The 18,228-nt window shown below is 47.3% G+C and overlaps 1 long non-coding RNA gene across 1 annotated transcript; it reads right to left on the bottom strand.

The window, feature by feature from the left end:
• Positions 1–1,996: 1,996 nt before the first annotated feature.
• On the bottom strand, positions 1,997–17,994 carry LOC121001488. Its single transcript, XR_005779071.1, has 3 exons — positions 17,884–17,994; positions 17,537–17,538; positions 1,997–2,013 (listed from the first exon to the last, which is right to left on the bottom strand). It is a non-coding gene; the product is annotated as an uncharacterized LOC121001488 (long non-coding RNA).
• Positions 17,995–18,228: the final 234 nt, after the last annotated feature.

Below are 18,228 nucleotides of genomic sequence, written 5' to 3'. Positions count from 1 at the left end.
TAGCATTTATTTGATGGCATTTGTTTTCTCTGGTCTTCATGGTTGCGTCCCAGAGAAATATGGTGGTCTCTGAATCCATCTGTGCACTTTATTTTATGTTTTACATGGTCTTGGAAATGGAATTGGAGATATACTTTTCATACAATGTCTTGGTTGCTATGTATGATTGTTGTGTTCTTTTTCTATTCAATAAAAATAGATTCAACACTAATACACGGCAAACAGGACTTTATAATATATAACTGCACCGCTGAACGGCTATTACGCCCTAATTTTTTCCACTTTTCCACTACACAAGACTTTTCAACATATAAGTGCAATGCTGAACGGCAAAAATATTTTTATTTTTCCACTAATACACGGCAAACAGGGCTTTCGAACATATAACTGCACTGCTGGATGGCAATTAGGCCCTAATTTTTTTCCACTTTTACACTACATATGGCTTTTCAACATATAAGTGCAACGCTGAATGGCGAATATATTTTTATTTTGCCACTAATACACGGCAAACGGCTTTATAATATATAACTGCACTGCTGAACGGCAATTAGGCCCTAATTTTTTTCTACTTTTAGACTACACAAAAGGCTTTTCAACATATAAATACATCGTTGAACGGTGAATATATTTTTCTTTTGCCACTAATAAATGGCAGACAGGGCTTTAGAATATATAACTGCACCACTGAACGGCAATTAGGCCCTAATTTTTTTCCACTTTTCCACAACACAAAAGTGCAATGCTGAACTGCGAATATATTTTTCTTTTGCCTCTCATAAATGGCAGACAGGCCTTTAGAATATATAACTGCACCGCTGGATGGCAATTATGTCATAATTTTTTTCCACTTTTCCACTTCACAAGGCTTTTCAACATATAAGTTCAATGCTGAACGGCAAAAATATTTTTATTTTTCCACTAATACACGGCAAACAGGGCTTTCGAACATATAACTGCACCGCTGGATGGCAATTAGGCCCTAATTCTTTTCCACTTTTCCACTACATATGGCTTTTTAACATATAAGTGCAACGCTGAATGGCGAATATATTTTTATTTTGCAACTAATACACAGCAAACGGCTTTATAATATATAACTGCACTGCTGAACGGCAATTAGGCCTAATTTTTTTCTACTTTTAGACTACACAAAAGGCTTTTCAACATATAAGTGCAACGCTGAACGGCGAATATATTTTTCCTTTGCCACTAATAAACGGCAGACGGGGCTTTAGAATATAAACCGCTAAACGGCAATTAGGCCCTAATGTTTTTCCACTTTTACACTACATAAGGCTTTTCAACATATAAGTGCAACACTGAACGGCAAATATATATTTTTTTTGCCACTAATACACTGCAAACAGGGCTTGATAATATATAACTGCACCGCTGAACAGCAATTAGGCAATAATTTTTGTTCCACTTTTACACAACACAAAAAGCTTTTCAACATATAAATGCAACACTGAACAGTGAATATATTTTTCTTTTGCCACTAATACACGGCAGACAGGGCTTTAGAATATATAACTGCACCGCTGAACGGCAATTACACCCAAATTTTTTACACTTTTACACAACGCAAAAGGCTTTTCAACATATAAGTGCAACGTTGAACAAAGAAAATATATTTTTTTGCCATTAATATACCGCAAACAGGGCTTTAGAACATATAACTGCACCGCTGAATGGCAATTAGGCACTCATTTTGTTCCACTTTTATACTACATAAGTCTTTTCAACTAGGGTTGAGCGAACCCGAACTGTAAAATTCGGGTTCGTACCAAACTTTTGGATTTTTGGACCCCGGACCCGAACCCGAATTTTTCAGTAAAAGTTCAGGTTCGGTGTTCGGCAATTTAATGGCGCTTTTGGAAAGGCTGCAGGGCAGCCAATCAACAAGCGTTTAAGGCTACGTTCACACTGGCGTTTCTGGTCCGCTTGTGAGATCCGTTTCAGGGTTCTCACAAGCGGCCCAAAACGGATCAGTTAAAGGGGTATTCTCATCTCGCTATTTGAGCTTCCCCTGCAGCAGCTCTGCATTTCACTTCCTGCTTTCCAAGCTTCTCAGGCTGGGCGGGCTTAGGCAGTTTAGGTGAAGGCCAGCCACGCCTCCTTATGACATCACTCAGAGCTCAGTCCTTGCGTGCTCGTTCATGAGGAATGTATGACTCATCTCTCTGGCAGCCTGCCGTCTATGTGAAGCAGCTTCTGCTGTTCAATCCTCACTCTCAGAGCAATGCTAATGCACCATGAAGGAAGTGCCCTAGACAAGTACAGCCCCCAATATGCCTCCATCAGCCACGCCCAGTGCCTTCAATACACCTTCAATACCCCCGCCCGCCCCGCAACAAGCCCCACCCCCGCCGAGCCCCGCAACAAGCCCCGCCCCCACAACAAGCCCCGTACCCCCGCAGAGCGGCAGCACTGATCCTCTCCCTATCTGATGCGGCATGAATGTTCTAATGCGCATGCGTGGGTGCCGGCGTGCGCGCTCCTGAGCAACAGACCGGCTGCCTGGGTGAAACAAAGGTCCGCTCTGCGCAGCCGCGGCTCAGAGATGTGGCAGAGGAGTGGGCCGTATCCTTTGGATACAGGATACAACTGTGGCACTACATAAACAGAATAATTAGAACATGGGTGAGTTTTTTTTTTTTTTTTAAACTCGTTTTATTGAAGTTTCAATAAAAGGCATACATTTAGGCATCAAAAACAAAACTGTAGCAGCCCGCGCAGGGGAGCTCCAGGTATCATGGCATTTTACATGAAAATCACATATGGGCAAATACAGTAACTCGGAATAGGAGCATATACAAGCGAATAAGCATATCATCATGCTTCATAAAGCACTGAGCCAGGCATTAAATACATCATTGCACAGTATTCATCAAAGGGGTGCATCATGTAGACCTTGCTTATATAGAGTGCATGTGCATGGGTTGCAAAGTCAAAGGTGAGGAGCACCACTCCCCCCATACCTTTTGAAATTTCTGCGGGCACCTTCTATGAGTGTATACTACTTTCTCCATAGACATGGCTTGATTCACCAGTGCTTTCCATTGATTGACAGTTGGAGGCCTGTCTGCCATCCACCTCAGCGCTATTGCCTTCCTAGCCATGAATAAAGCCTCTCCTAAAAATATCCTCTGGTGATGTGTCCACTGCTCCTCATCCAGGACTCCCAGGACACAAACTTTAGGACAAACAGCTAGCTGAGCAGGGACCATTGTTGAAAGAACGTCCACAACCCCACCCCAGAAGGCCTGAATATAGCTGCATCCCCACATCAAATGCCAGAAATCAGCCCTTTCCTCTTGACACCTATGACATCTACTACTGGGAGACCTTCCCATTCTATATAACCTTAGAGGAGATAAGTAGCTCCTATGGAGAATAAATAGCTGGGTTAGTCTGTTGTTCACTGAAGGGGAAACCCTAGTGGGCACCAGCAGAGCCTCCTCCCAATCCTCGGCATCAAATGTAATGATGGAGTCTCTCCACTTTGCCTCTACCTCCAGAGGTTGGAGTGCCATGCGCTCTCCCAACAGATGAGTATATAACACAGAAATTACTCCCCTGGGACCCTGTGACCTTAATACCCCTATCAAGGGATACTTAGAGATGTTCTTACTCTCACCTCTAAATTGAGCAGTTAGGGCATGCCGCAACTGAAGATATCTATAGAATTGTGTATGAGGAATCTCAAACTTCTCTTGCAATTGCTGTAGAGATCGCAAAACGCCTCCTATATATAAGTCCTCCAAGGTCCGAATCCCTTGCTCTTTCCAATCCGCTGCTCCCTCCAAATTCACCAAATGTGGAAACATAGGATTATCCCAAAGAGGAGCAGTATCTGGCAAATCCTTGTATGAGTTAAGTTTGGCCGCCCTCCAGACCTGGTTGGCTAACCTATGGGCAGGGAGAAGCCTACCAAGCACCTGATTGGGGGCTTCCAGCACAGGCCACAAAGTGGAAAGGTTAAGATACTCCCTCAGCCAGTATTCCGGTCCCGGCAGTTCCCCCTGCCCCACCCATGCCGCTATGTATTTCAGCTGACTAGCTAAGTAATACAGAAAAAAGTCAGGCAGGGCCACTCCACCGTGAAGCTTGGACCTCTGTAGGACGTTCAATGAAAGCTTCCTCCTAGCTCCCCCCCAGACAAAAGCAGCTGTTATCTTGTGCAATCTGTCAAAGAAGGTTTTAGAGACCGGGGCGCATGCGTGTGACAGGAGATAAAGACCCTTCGGAAGTAAAACCATTTTGACCAAATTCAATCTACCCATTATCGAAAGCGGTAAGGACTTCCATGTTTTAAATTTGTCAATGAATAAAGATTCTATAGGGTCTATATTTCTTGCCACTGATACATGTGGATCCCTAGTGATCACAATGCCAAGGTATTTAAATTGATCCACCACTGGTAAGTTAAGTAGCCTTTCGGGCCAGTCATGTGTCCAGAGGGGCATGATAGCAGATTTTGTCCAATTTATGTGCAAGCCCGAATAAGTACCAAACCTCTCTATCACTTCCATCGCACTTCGGAGGGTTCTCTCGGGCTCATCCATAAACAGGAGCAAATCATCAGCGTAGAGCCCTATTTTCTCTACTCTATTCCCTCTAGAGATCCCCAGAAAGGCCTCATCCTGTCTAATGCGTAGCGCAAGATGCTCTATCACAACCGCAAACAGCAGCGGGGAAAGGGGACAGCCCTGCCTCGTGCCTCTGTGAAGCGCAAAGGAATCAGATTGAGTGCCATTCACTAGTATATTTGCTTTAGGGCTCTGATACAGTATTTCAATCCAGCTTACAAACTGAGGGCCAAAGCCGAAATCTCTTAAAATCTGCAGCAGGAAGGGCCATTCCACAGAATCAAAGGCCTTAGCAGTGTCTAGGGACGCCAAGGCCCACCTCCTACCTTCCGCCGCCCCGATCTGCGCTATTACCTGCGCCCTTCTAATGTTATCAGAGGTCGTCCTGCCCGGCATAAATCCAGCCTGATCCTTATGTATTATGGATGTCACCACTTTATTTAGGCGTGAAGCCAAAAGCCTAGTCAATATCTTGTAGTCTAAATTTAACAATGAGATTGGTCTATAGGACCCACACTCATTTGGATCCTTGTCTGGTTTTAAAATTACTACAATGGTGGCATCATACAGGGAATCAGGTAATAGACGCCGCCGAATCGACTCTGAATACAGTTTAAGGAGTTGGGGTCCTAGGATATTGCTGTATCTGACATATACTTCCACAGGGATCCCATCCGGGCCTGGCGCCTTCCCTTTAGGTAGATCCTTAATGGCTACTTGAATCTCCTCCAGTGTTATATCTGCATCCAACAACCGTCTATCCTCCGCGCTAATCTTAGGGTGGGACACCTCAGCAATATAGTCACACAGCTCTCCAACAGTATATTGAGCTGAGGAACTGTAAAGCGACTTATAAAAGCATTTGAAAGTATCTAGAATACCCTCCACTGATTCCAGCAGCTGCCCTCTAGAGTTTAATATGCGCAGAACAGGGGGGGACATCTGATTGGTTCTTGCAATCTGGGCGAGGAGTTTGCCCGCTCTATCCCCAGATTCAAATGACTGCTGCTTCATGAAGAACATTCTGCGCTCGCTTTTTTCTTTAATGTGCAGCATATAAGATCGACCCCTCGTCATCCATTCAATTCTATTCGCCTCTGTGGGATCTAGACAAAAAGAGGCTTCTGCCTCCCTACACTTGGTGTGTAGCTCAAGCTCCTGACGGGCAGTGCACTTTTTTACATAAGAAATGGAGGACTTCAGGCAGCCCCTCAGGTAGGCCTTCAAGGTGTCCCACAATAACAAACCTTCCGTCTCATCTCCCTGCATCTCCAAGAACACCTCCAGTTGGTCAGGAATCCTATCATTCTGAGTAAAAAGCGTGAGCCAAAAGGGGTGAATCCTCACCTTACCCCCCCCAGAGGCGGCACCAGGGACACCCAGACGCGCTACTATTGGAGCATGATCTGAGGGGCCCTGTGGCACATAGGTAATATCAATCAGATCTGTATACACTGTGGCATTGCCCAAGACATAGTCGATTCTAGACAGCGCGCCTCTAGCGGGGGTGAAGCAGGAGCACCCCCTCAACCGTGGGTTCCTAAGTCTCCAAAGGTCCAGCCATCCCAATTCTGCAGCAATTCTAGATAATGCAGTGACAGAGGAGGATTCATTTATCTGCATCCCGGGTGGGCGGTGCCTGTCTAGCTCCTCCCCCATGACCATATTGAAGTCGCCCATGCAGATTAATCGGGCCGAGGGATATTGTGCTGCAAATCCCAATGTCGTCTGCAAGAGTGAAACCCTGGCCGGAGGGGGGTTGTATAGGTTAACAATAACATAAGGCACATGATTAATAAACCCGTACACCATTACGTATTGCCCCTCAGGATCCACAGCAGTCTGCTGTGGCTCCCATATTAGGCCCTTACGAACCAGTATTGCTACTCCTCTAGAGTGTGAGGTGCCATACGCCTGCATAGACCATTGCACCCATGATTTAACTATTCTGTGCCCAGTGTCTGGCGTCAAATGAGTTTCCTGAAGTCCCAGAATGTGAGGGCAGTATCTCCTGACATGCGAGAATACCGCGATCCTCTTATTTGGTGCGCCCAATCCTCTCACATTCCAGGACGTCATTGTTAAAGACCCCATGGCTCAGCCATCAATACATCTACCATACTAATGAGGGTCACTCTGTCAGATCCAGCACAGTACCCCACTTTCCTAAGCAGTCTCTTCGCCTCCTTAGCCCATGATAAATATGCAGATGCCCATGCCTTAATCAACAGTATAAACATAGAACATAACATATGATGAATTAACAACTCTAGATATTCATCCAGTACAACCATTAATGCGTTAGTTTCGTGGTAACGTGTTCGGGGACCGGTACGGCAAAGAAGTTGTTCAGGCCCATACCGGTGGCCGGACATTCCCTGTACATGTTGTAGTACAGCTGTAATTATTAAGAGGAACAGCGGATAACAAAATATATAATGCACAACCGGGCCTCATACCAGCTATTAATGAACAACAGTAGCCAGCATTAAAATTCTAGAAGGCCCAGCGGCTGAGAGTGTCCGTGGCATACAAGTGAGAAGGAGAACACAGCATCACATACACTTGGACACTGCGGCAGGTACCATATTACTCAGTACAATACCCCATAATACTTGCTGCGCAGTCCCAATGTCCCGGTTAGCGCGGTCTTGGGCGCCTGGATAACCAGTCCTCTGCTTCCTTTGGATCAGTGAAGAAGAGCGGTCTGTCCCCATCGATCACGCGGAGACGAGCTGGGTAGGCCATCGAATATTGCAAATTTAATTCACGGAGACGTCTCTTTACCGAGACAAAAGTGGCCCTCTTCTTCTGCAATTCCGCAGAAAAGTCCGGAAATAATGATATGTTAGCGTTGTCGTACATCAGCGCTCCTTTGCATCTTGCCTGACTTAGGATTAAGTCCCGGTCCTTCCAGTTGAGCATACGGGCCAGCAATGGTCTCGGCGGGGCTCCCGGGGGAGGTGGTCTGGCAGGAATCCTATGCGCTCTCTCCACCGCGTACGCGGTCGAGAACGCGGCATCGGGAAACTGGGCCTTGAACCATGCCTCCAGGAAATTAGCAGGATCCCTTCCCTCCGCTCTTTCGGGAATACCTAGAATCCGCACGTTGTTGCGGCGGGACCGATTCTCCAGGTCGTCGCACTTCTGCCGCCATAATCCCACGGATCTCTCCACCTCCTGCAGTCTTGTGTCCAGGGGCCTAGTATAATCCTCCAGCGCCGACACCCGATCTTCCGTCTGCTTAACCCTCTCTCTCAGCTGCTGTACGTCCTGCCTCAACAGGCCCAGGTCCACCCGTACCTCCTCGATCTTACACGTGAGAGAGGACTGGCAGGAGGAGATTGCCGTTAGAAGCTGCTCCGATACTGCTTTTAGGGTAATTTCTGGTTCCCCAGCATCATCAGGCTCTATCTGTTGCGCGACCTGCCCGCGAGTCGCCGCACGTGGAGTGGCGGGAGGGCCGGCGCCATGCTGGTTATCTTGGCGGGCATATTCCTTCAGCTTCTCAGCTGCCGATTGCGCCTTGCTGGGGCCCATTTCGAGCTGCCTGGGCTTCCTCCTTTTCCTCTGCACTTGCCACTCGGTATTTGGCATAGACAGCTTGGCAGGATTGATTAGGATTTAGTACAGGGAACGGAGCCTCTCTCAGATGCGTGCGTTCATGCCGGCAGTCAGGCCACGCCCCGGGTGAGTTTTTTTTAATGACATTAAATTAGAAAAATGACGGAGGGCATCAGTTGGATCATATGAGATATGATCTTAAAGATGAGAATACCCCTTTAAACCCCAATGCATTGTGAATGGATAAGGATCCATTCAGAATGCATCAATTTGGCTGCGTTTGGCCTCCGTTGCGTTTTTTAGACGGTCACTAAAACGCATCTTGCAGCGTTTTGGTGACCGTCTGACTATGCGCAGCCAAACGGTTCGTCTAGACTTACAATGTAAGTCAATGGGGACGGAACCATTTTTCACTGACACAATATGGTGCAATTGAAAATGGATCCGTTCCCCATTGACTTTTAATGTAAGTCAAGACGGATCCGTTTTGACTTAGACTTTTTTTTTTATGAATAATGCAAACGGATACGTTATTAACGGATACAAGCGTTTGCATTATTGGTGCAGATCCGTCTGTGCAGATACAAGACGGATTCACACCATCTTCATATTCCGTCCCTTCTATTCTATTCCTAGACTGTTGCCCTTGTTTCCCATACAACCCGATTACTTCTTTGTATTTTATACACCCTTCCAGTCCTTCATATACCACAGAAGCAACATACAACCCTCGCAGATACTTATATATAAAAATAGTTTACTTATAACATAGAGATGACAAAGCCATGGACATTATACATAAAGATACAGACATTACAAATAACACAATACATAGAGGACACCACCACACACAACTTCCTCCGTTCCTGCCCTCCCTGTATGCTAAGCAATGTGGCTAATAATGTGTATGTACACTGCTCAAAAAAATAAAGGGAACACTTAAACAACACAATGTAACTCCAAGTCAATCACACTTCTGTGAAATCAAACTGTCAACACTGAGTGACAATGAATTTCACATGCTGGTGTGCAAATGGGATAGACAACAGGTGGAAATTATAGGCAATTAGCAAGACACCCCCAATAAAGGAGTGGTTCTGCAGGTGGTGACAACAGACCACTTCTCAGTTCCTATGCTTCCTGGCTGATGTTGTGGTCACTTTTGAATGCTAGCGGTGCTTTCACTCTAGTGGTAGCATGAGACGGAGTCTACAACCCACACAAGTGGCTCAGGTAGTGCAGCTTATCCAGGATGGCACATCAATGCGAGCTATGGCAAGAAGGTTTGCTGTGTCTGTCAGCGTAGTGTCCAGAGCATGGAGGCGCTACCAGGAGACAGGCCAGTACATCAGGAGACGTGGAGGAGGCCGTAGGAGGGCAACAACCCAGCAGCAGGACCGCTACCTCCGCCTTTGTGCAAGGAGGAACAGGAGGAGCACTGCCAGAGCCCTGCAAAATGACCTCCAGCGGGCCACAAATGTTCATGTGTCTGCTCAAACGGTCAGAAACAGACTCCATGAGGGTGATATGAGGGCCCGACATCCACAGGTGGGGGTTGTGCTTGAGACGCCGTGGAGAACGTTCTGCTGCCTGCAACATCCTCCAGCATGACCGGTTTGGCATTGGGTCAGTAATGGTGTGGGGTGGCATTTCTTTGGAGGGATGCACAGCCCTCCATGTGCTCGCCAGAGGAAGCCTGACTGCCATTAGGTACCGAGATGAGATCCTCAGACCCCTTGTGAGACCATATGCTGGTGCGGTTGGCCCTGGGTTCCTCCTAATGCAAGACAATGCTAGACCTCATGTGGCTGGAGTGTGTCAGCAGTTCCTGCAAGATGAAGGCATTGATGCTATGGACTGGCCCGCCCGTTCCCCAGACCTGAATCCAATTGAGCACATCTGGGACATCATGTCTCGCTCTATCCAGCAATGTCACGTTGCACCACAGACTGTCCAGGAGTTGGCAGATGCTTTAGTCCAGGTCTGGGAGGAGATCCCTCAGGAGACCGTCCGCCACCTCATCAGGAGCATGCACAGGCGTTGTAGGGAGGTCATACAGGCACGTGGAGGCCACACACACTACTGAGCCTCATTTTGACTTGTTTTAAGGACATTACATCAAAGTTGGATCAGCCTGTAGTGTGTTTTTCCACTTTAATTTTGAGTGTGACTCCAAATCCAGACCTCCATGGGTTGAAAATTTTGATTTCCATTTCTTTATTTTTGTGTGATTTTGTTGTCAGCACATTCAACTATGTAAAGAACAAAGTATTTCAGAAGAATATTTAATTAATTCAGATCTATGATGTGTTATTTTTGTGTTCCCTTTATTTTTTTGAGCAGTGTATATAAAGTATATCCAGAGTCCACCAATATACGGTCTACTGTATATACTCTTCTAACCAACTCACATCCAGTACCTGATCATTAGTACATGTACATATAGAGACTCATGTATAAATAGCTCATATAATCTACACATCTATAAACAGGTATAATGGAGTACAATTACATACTACAAATATATATACACTGCTCAAAAAAACAAAGGGAACACAAAAATAACACATCCTAGATCTGAGTTAATTAAAAATTATTCTGAAATACTTTGTTCTTTACATAGTTGAATGTGCTGACAACAAAATTACACAAAAATAAAAAAATGGAAATCAAATTTTTAACCCATGGAGGTCTGGATTTGGAGTCACACTCAAAATTAAAGTGGAAAAACACACTACAGCTTGATCCAACTTTGATGTAATGTCCTTAAAACAAGTCAAAATGAGGCTCAGTAGTGTGTGTGGCCTCCACGTGCCTGTATGACCTCCCTACAACGCCTGTGCATGCTCCTGATGAGGTGGCGGACAGTCTCCTGAGGGATCTCCTCCCAGACCTGGACTAAAGCATCTGCCAACTCCTGGACAGTCTGTGGTGCAACGTGACGTTGATGGATAGAGCGAGACATGATGTCCCAGATGTGCTCAATTGGATTCAGGTCTGGGGAACGGGCGGGCCAGTCCATAGCATCAATGCCTTCATCTTGCAGGAACTGCTGACATACTCCAGTCACATGAGGTCTAGCATTGTCTTGCATTAGGAGGAACCCAGGGTCAACCGCACCAGCATATGGTCTCACAAGGGGTCTGAGGATCTCATCTCGGTACCTAATGGCAGTCAGGCTACCTCTGGCGAGCACATGGAGGGCTGTGCGTCCCTCCAAAGAAATGCCACCCCACACCATTACTGACCCAATGCCAAACCGGTCATGCTGGAGGATGTTGCAGGCAGCAGAACGTTCTCCATGGCATCTCCAGACTCTGTCACATTTGTCACATGTGCTCAGTGTGAACCTGCTTTCATCTGTAAAGAGCACAGGGCGCCAGTGGCGAATTTGCCAATCTTGGTGTTCTCTGGCAAATGTCAAACGTCCTGCACGGTGTTGGGCTGTAAGCACAACCTCCACCTGTGGATGTCGGGCCCTCATATCACCCTCATGGAGTCTGTTTCTGACCGTTTGAGCAGACACATGAACAGCGGTCCTGCTGCTGGGTTGTTGCCCTCCTACGGCCTCCTCCACGTCTCCTGATGTACTGGCCTGTCTCCTGGTAGCGCCTACATGCTCTGGACACTACGCTGACAGACACAGCAAACCTTCTTGCCACAGCTCGCATTGATGTGCCATCCTGGATAAGCTGCACTACCTGAGCCACTTGTGTGGGTTGTAGACTCCGTCTCATGCTACCACTAGAGTGAAAGCACCGCCAGCATTCAAAAGTGACCAAAACATCATCCAGGAAGCATAGGAACTGAGAAGTGGTCTGTGGTTACCACTCCAGAACCACTCCTTTATTGGGGGTGTCTTGCTAATTGCCTATAATTTCCACCTGTTGTCTGTCCCATTTGCACAACAGCATGTGAAATTGATTGTCACTCAGTATTGCTTCCTAAGTGGACAGTTTGATTTCACAGAAGTGTGATTGACTTGGAGTTACATTGTGTTGTTTAAGTGTTCCCTTTATTTTTTTGAGCAGTGTATATATATATATATATATATATATATATATAATTTATTTTTTTATTTAAATACATTCTGTTTAAAACATTTTTTGCTTTTTTTTCAGCAATCTGCACCTAGAGCCGCCAGCGAGGATCCCCCAGTCGCCTCCAGAGTCCACGGGAATGAGCGTGGCGGTCATAGACCTGTAACTCTTGAATTAAGTCGTTTTAATTTGCATTTTGTATTAGGATTTACATTTAATTTAGTATTTCCTTTTTTTTCAGGGTTCCAGAGGCTCCACCAGGGAAGATGAGGAGTTCGGGGTCCCTACCATAGATAACCTGCTCCTCATCCAACTGGTGGAGGCGCGTCCATCATTATGGGACCACTCCGACCGCCACCACGCTGATCATCATCTGACCCAGTGGCTCTGGAGGGACAACTGTGCGAAAATTTTTGAGACCTGGGGGGATCTAAATGCGGCGGCTCAGGAGAAATATGGTAAGTAAAACAATATGTATTTTAATACATTAATATTGTTCTTTTCCTTACATCATGCTAATTTTATGTTTTTTTTCTATAGTCAAACTGGTTACAACGCGTTGGCGATCTATCCACTTCAGGAGGGATTTTAACAAGGAGGTTCAGGCCCCGAGTGGCTCCGGAGGAACCTCAGGGACCACATACATCCATACGGCGGCCCTGGAGTTCCTACAAAAGGCAATGGCACCAAGAAGGTAAATATTTTTAACAACTATAAAAAAATATTTTTGTAAAAGGGCTCTCTGAGACAGCGGAGTGTTTGGCTCCCCTGTTTTGGCCAGCCCCCTACAGTCAGAGGGACAACGGTTCTCTCCGTCTGAGAGTAAGGGGCTGTCTGAGACAGCGGAGCGTTTGGCTCCCCTGTTTTGGCCAGCCCCCTACAGTCAGAGGGACAACAGTTCTCTCCGTCTGAGTGTAAGGGGCTCTCTGAGACAGGGTAGCGTTTGGCTCCCCTGTTTTGGCCAGCCCCCTACAGTCAGAGGGACAACAGTTCTCTCCGTCTGAGTGTAAGAGGCTTTCTGAGACAGGGTAGCGTTTGGCTCCCCTGTTTTGGCCAGCCCCCTACAGTCAGAGGGACAACAGTTCTCTCCGTCTGAGAGTAAGGGGCTGTCTGAGACAGCGGAGCGTTTGGCTCCCCTGTTTTGGCCAGCCCCCTACAGTCAGAGGGACAACAGTTCTCTCCGTCTGAGTGTAAGAGGCTTTCTGAGACAGGGTAGCGTTTGGCTCCCCTGTTTTGGCCAGCCCCCTACAGTCAGAGGGACAACAGTTCTCTCCGTCTGAGTGTAAGGGGCTTTCTGAGACAGGGTAGCGTTTGGCTCCCCTGTTTTGGCCAGCCCCCTATGGTATACGGTAGACATAGCATAGAACCTGGATGTTTTATTTAAAGAATAATTCTTTACTTTCCTTTTTTTTTTTTTCTACAGAAGTGCCTGCAGCACTCGGGACCCTGAACAACCCCCTGAGGCAGAACCGGAACAGATTGCCAGCGCCAGCCCTCCTGTCCCTCATGCATCGGCTCAGGACAATCCGGGTCCCCTACTGGATCCCTCCGCTCAACAGAGGCTCTTCGGTTTTCGCCAAAATTTGAGAGCCCTGGTGAGCGGGCAGAGATCCGGTAGGCGCAGGGACGGCGATACAGATGTCTATGCTGCGGCAGGGGAGGGAGAGGTGTGTCCCCTCCTGTTCCTCTGATAGGCTTCCGTCCTAGTGCTGGCAGACTATCAGAGGCCGGTGCAGGCGGCGCGATGACGCCATCGCGCCGCCTGAGCCGTATAGCGAGGGACACAGGCCGGAAGAGGCCTGCATCGCATCGCTGGAGGTAAGTATACGTTTTTTTTTTTTTTATATATAGGTACAATACTGGCACATAATAAGTGGGGAGTACTGGGCTGGCACATGATAAGGGGGGACTACTGGGCTGGCACATGATAAGGGGGCTACTGGCACATAAGGGGGCTACTGGCACATAAGGGGGACTACTGGCACATGATGGGGGGGCTACTGGCACATGATAAGGGGGGCTACTGGCACATAAGGGGGCTATTGACACATAAGGGGGGCTACTGGCACATAAGGGGGACTACAGGCACATGATAAGGGGGGCTACTGGCACATGATAAGGGGGGATACTGGCACATGATAAAGGGGGCTACTGGCACCTGATAAGGGGCGGCTACTGGCACACAAGGGGCGGCTACTGACACATAAGGGGGGGCTACTGGCACATAAGGGGCGGTACTGGCACATAAAGGGGACTACTGGCACATAAGAGGGGGCTACTGGCACATAAGGGGGACTACTGGCACATGATAAGGTGGGGCTACTGGCACATAAGGACGACTACTGGCACATGATGGGGGGACTACTGGCACATGATAAGGGGGGCTACTGGCACATGATAAGGGGGGCTACTGGCACATAAGGGGTGGTACTGGCACATAAAGGGGACTACTGGCACATAAGAGGGGGCTACTGGCACATAAGGGGGACTACTGGCACATGATAAGGTGGGGCTACTGGCACATAAGGACGACTACTGGCACATGATGGGGGACTACTGGCACATGATAAGGGGGGCTACTGGCACATGATAAGGGGGGCTACTGGCACATAAGGGGGGCTACTGGCACAAAAGGGGCAGCTACTGGCACATAAGGGGCGGCTACTGGCACATGATAAGGGGTGGCTACTGGCACATAAGGGGGGGCTACTGGCACATAAGGGGGACTACTGGCACATGATAAGGGGGGCTACTGGCACATGATAAAGGGGGCTACTGGCACATGATAAGATGTTGCTACTGGCACACAAGGGGCGGCTACTGGCACATAAGGGGCAGTACTGGCACATAAAGGGGACTACTGGCACATAAGAGGGGGCTACTGGCACATAAGGGGGACTACTGGCACATGATAAGGTGGGGCTACTGGCACATAAGGACGACTACTGGCACATGATGGGGGGACTACTGGCACATGATAAGGGGGGCTACTGGCACATGATAAGGGGGGCTACTGGCACATAAGGGGCGGCTACTGGCACATAAGGGGCGGCTACTGGCACATAAGGGGCGGCTACTGGCACATAAGGGGCGGCTACTGGCACATAAGGGGCGGCTACTGGCACATGATAAGGGGCGGCTACTGGCACATAAGGGGCGGCTACTGGCACATAAGGGGGGTTACTGGCACATAATATGGGGGGGCTACTGGCACATGATAGGGGGGGCACTCTGGCTACTGGCACATGATATGGGGGGCTCTGGCTACTGGCACATGATGGTGGGGGGCTCTTATTACTGGCACATGATTGGGGGCATCTATGGGGGCACATCTTACTGGCACATGATTGGGGCATCTATTGGGGCACTTATTACTGGCAGATTATTGGGTGGCACTATAGGGGCATCTACTGAGGCTAAAAAGAAGGGGTATTTTATATAGGGGGCTCTGTATAGGGGCATTTTATACTGGGACACATTATGGTGGGTACTATGGGGAAGGGGGGAGGAGCACTATGGGGGTCATCTACGGGGGCACTGAGAAGGGGTATTTTATATTGGCACATTATGGGAACATTAGCTCAACTGGGGGCATTACAAAGGGGTATGTTTTGTACATTATAAGGAGAATTATTTCTACTGGGGGGGCATTATGGTGGGCTTTATTACTCCCCCATGGTATGACTCCCTAGTAGCAGCACCAGCCTCTCTCTGCTCTGCTATCCCTCTGCCCCTTCTCCAAATCCTTATTATGAAATCTTTCTCATTAGGATAAAGCACAACATCAGCTCCGCCGAGCCCCCGGTCAAGTGTTGAAGTGGTGTCCGAGATCCCCAAGGGCCAAGCCAAGTAACTAAGTTTTTATGTGAAATATTTTTATGTTTGTAGTTGATCTTTATTATCGATTTTACATTGCAGATTTTTTATTTTTTTTTGCAGCATATGGGTGAGATTATATAAATATTTTTATTATTTGGTCGAAAGGCTCATTGGGGGGGATTGTACCAGGACTGCCGTATAATATCTAAAATAGCTGGTCAAGTAAAATGTCGCATGCAACAATCATTAAATAGGTGGCCAACAAAAAAGGGGCGGGTCAAAGGGCGTGGTAAAACACTGTCTGAGCATGCTGAGAGTTATAGTTTTGCAACAGTTGGAGGTATCCTGGTTGGGAAACCACTGTGATAATATGAACAATGGGGGTTCAACAAAAGAGCTATTGTGGGGCAAAGTTCATATTCGTGTTTACACACGTGTTTTAAAATGAATGCTTTTTCCTATTATAAACAAGTAAATAATGACGCATTGCTGTGGGGCTGGTATGCAACTTTTTTCAGGGCTGGTTTTTATTCTCAGTTCAGCCCTGGGTAGGACAAATCAAACTGATTATGCGAACCTTGTAGAGGTCGTTTCCGATGCTCTAGAAGGTTTTGCCGAACATCAGAAGGAGTTTAGTGCTGACCTGATTCGCCGCTGGGAGGGGGCGGAGTTGGCGATTCAACGCAGCCCAAACTACCATTATGGGCTAAGCATGATCAGTTTGATGGACTGAATGACGCCAGAGCAGTTGCATGAGTTTAAGATGATGCTAGAGAATGGGTCATGGGAAATTATGCACCGCCCCCAACCCCCCCCACCCCCATCCCACACCTATCCCTATCCCACACCAGTGGCCAGTACCGCCAACCTTTCCCTTCCAACCCCCCCGAGCATATGTTGCCTTCTGTCTCTTATTCTTCTCCTCCCCAGTATTTTCCTTCTACTTCTTTTCAAACTCCCTCCACCTCTAAACATGATCGGGTCCCCTCCTCCTCAGACCCTTCCTTTCTCCAAAGCCCACAATTACGCCCTGCATCCTTTCCTATGGCACTAATAAAATAGAAAAACTCCAGTTGTTTTGTGAATCAAATGGTATTTTGTTTATTTTGACGTGCGGCTTCAAAGTGACGTTTCGGCCTAGATGGCCTTTATCAAACCAATGCCCCTATAGGGAGCTGTGTCAATATGCACTGCGCTAGGCTGGTAATGGCGTGTGTCCACACGCCTCTCTGGGGATGCGACTCCAATTGATTACTTCCAGAGTGCCAGGAGGTTATATCTCTACTTGACTTTCCTGTGGCACGTAATTTAATCTCAGTAGATCGACAGGACAGGGGGGCTACCATTGCCAGCCCCAGACCACCAACCCCACGACAGTCCACCTCCCCTCATCATTATCAAGAATTGTAAAAAAAAAATGTTTATATTTTTTTACTGTTTAAAAAATAAAAATAAATTATAGTTTACTGCACTGTGTCTGTGTTTTTATTGTCCTGTACAGGGTAACCTTGGCACTACAGCTGTGTTGAAATTAAAACTACCCTAGTCTCACTACTGTGCGTTTATTATAACACCCTTGGTAGTTTTTATTTCAAAACAGCATTAGTGCCAATTTTGTAAGAACCATTAACATGACCATCAATAATGAACTATCTTTTGGCTCTTTATTGATCGTAGACCCAAATGCTTGTTCATTGTTCAATCTTGTGCCCTTTCATATGAGCCCTTGTGGGAGTCACGGTCCATCAGCATCATCAGGAATTCATTAATAAATTGTAATTTTACAGTTTAATGATTTCCCTATGAGGCTCGAATATAACTAGTGTGATTACCGCAAGGGACATACAGTTTTTAAAGGGGTATACACAATGGGGGGATTTCGCTTGAATATGCCCCCATTGTCTGATAGGTGTGGGTAACATTGGTAGGACCCGCACCTATATCGAGAACGGAGCGGGGAGCACTGTTGCTGGAGGACAACAAATTTCCCGTGGTACGTCCACCACCAAGCGCTAATCCCCGCCTCTCCCATAGAAATGAATGGAGGGCGGCAGCGCAGTGCGCCCTCATTGACTTTCTCAATATATGTGAGGGTACCAGTGGTGGGACCCGCACCTATGAGACAATGTGGGCATATCCTAGCGGTATGCCCCCATTGTCTGAGATGAGAAAACCCCTTTAAGGCCTCTTGCACACGACTGTATGCCCCC

Source organism: Bufo bufo, chromosome 5, assembly GCF_905171765.1.
Source record: "Bufo bufo chromosome 5, aBufBuf1.1, whole genome shotgun sequence".
NCBI classification, from domain to species: Eukaryota; Metazoa; Chordata; class Amphibia; order Anura; family Bufonidae; genus Bufo; species Bufo bufo.
The sequence above is the reverse complement of the archived record's forward strand: the minus strand, read 5'-3'. Positions and strand labels throughout refer to the sequence as shown.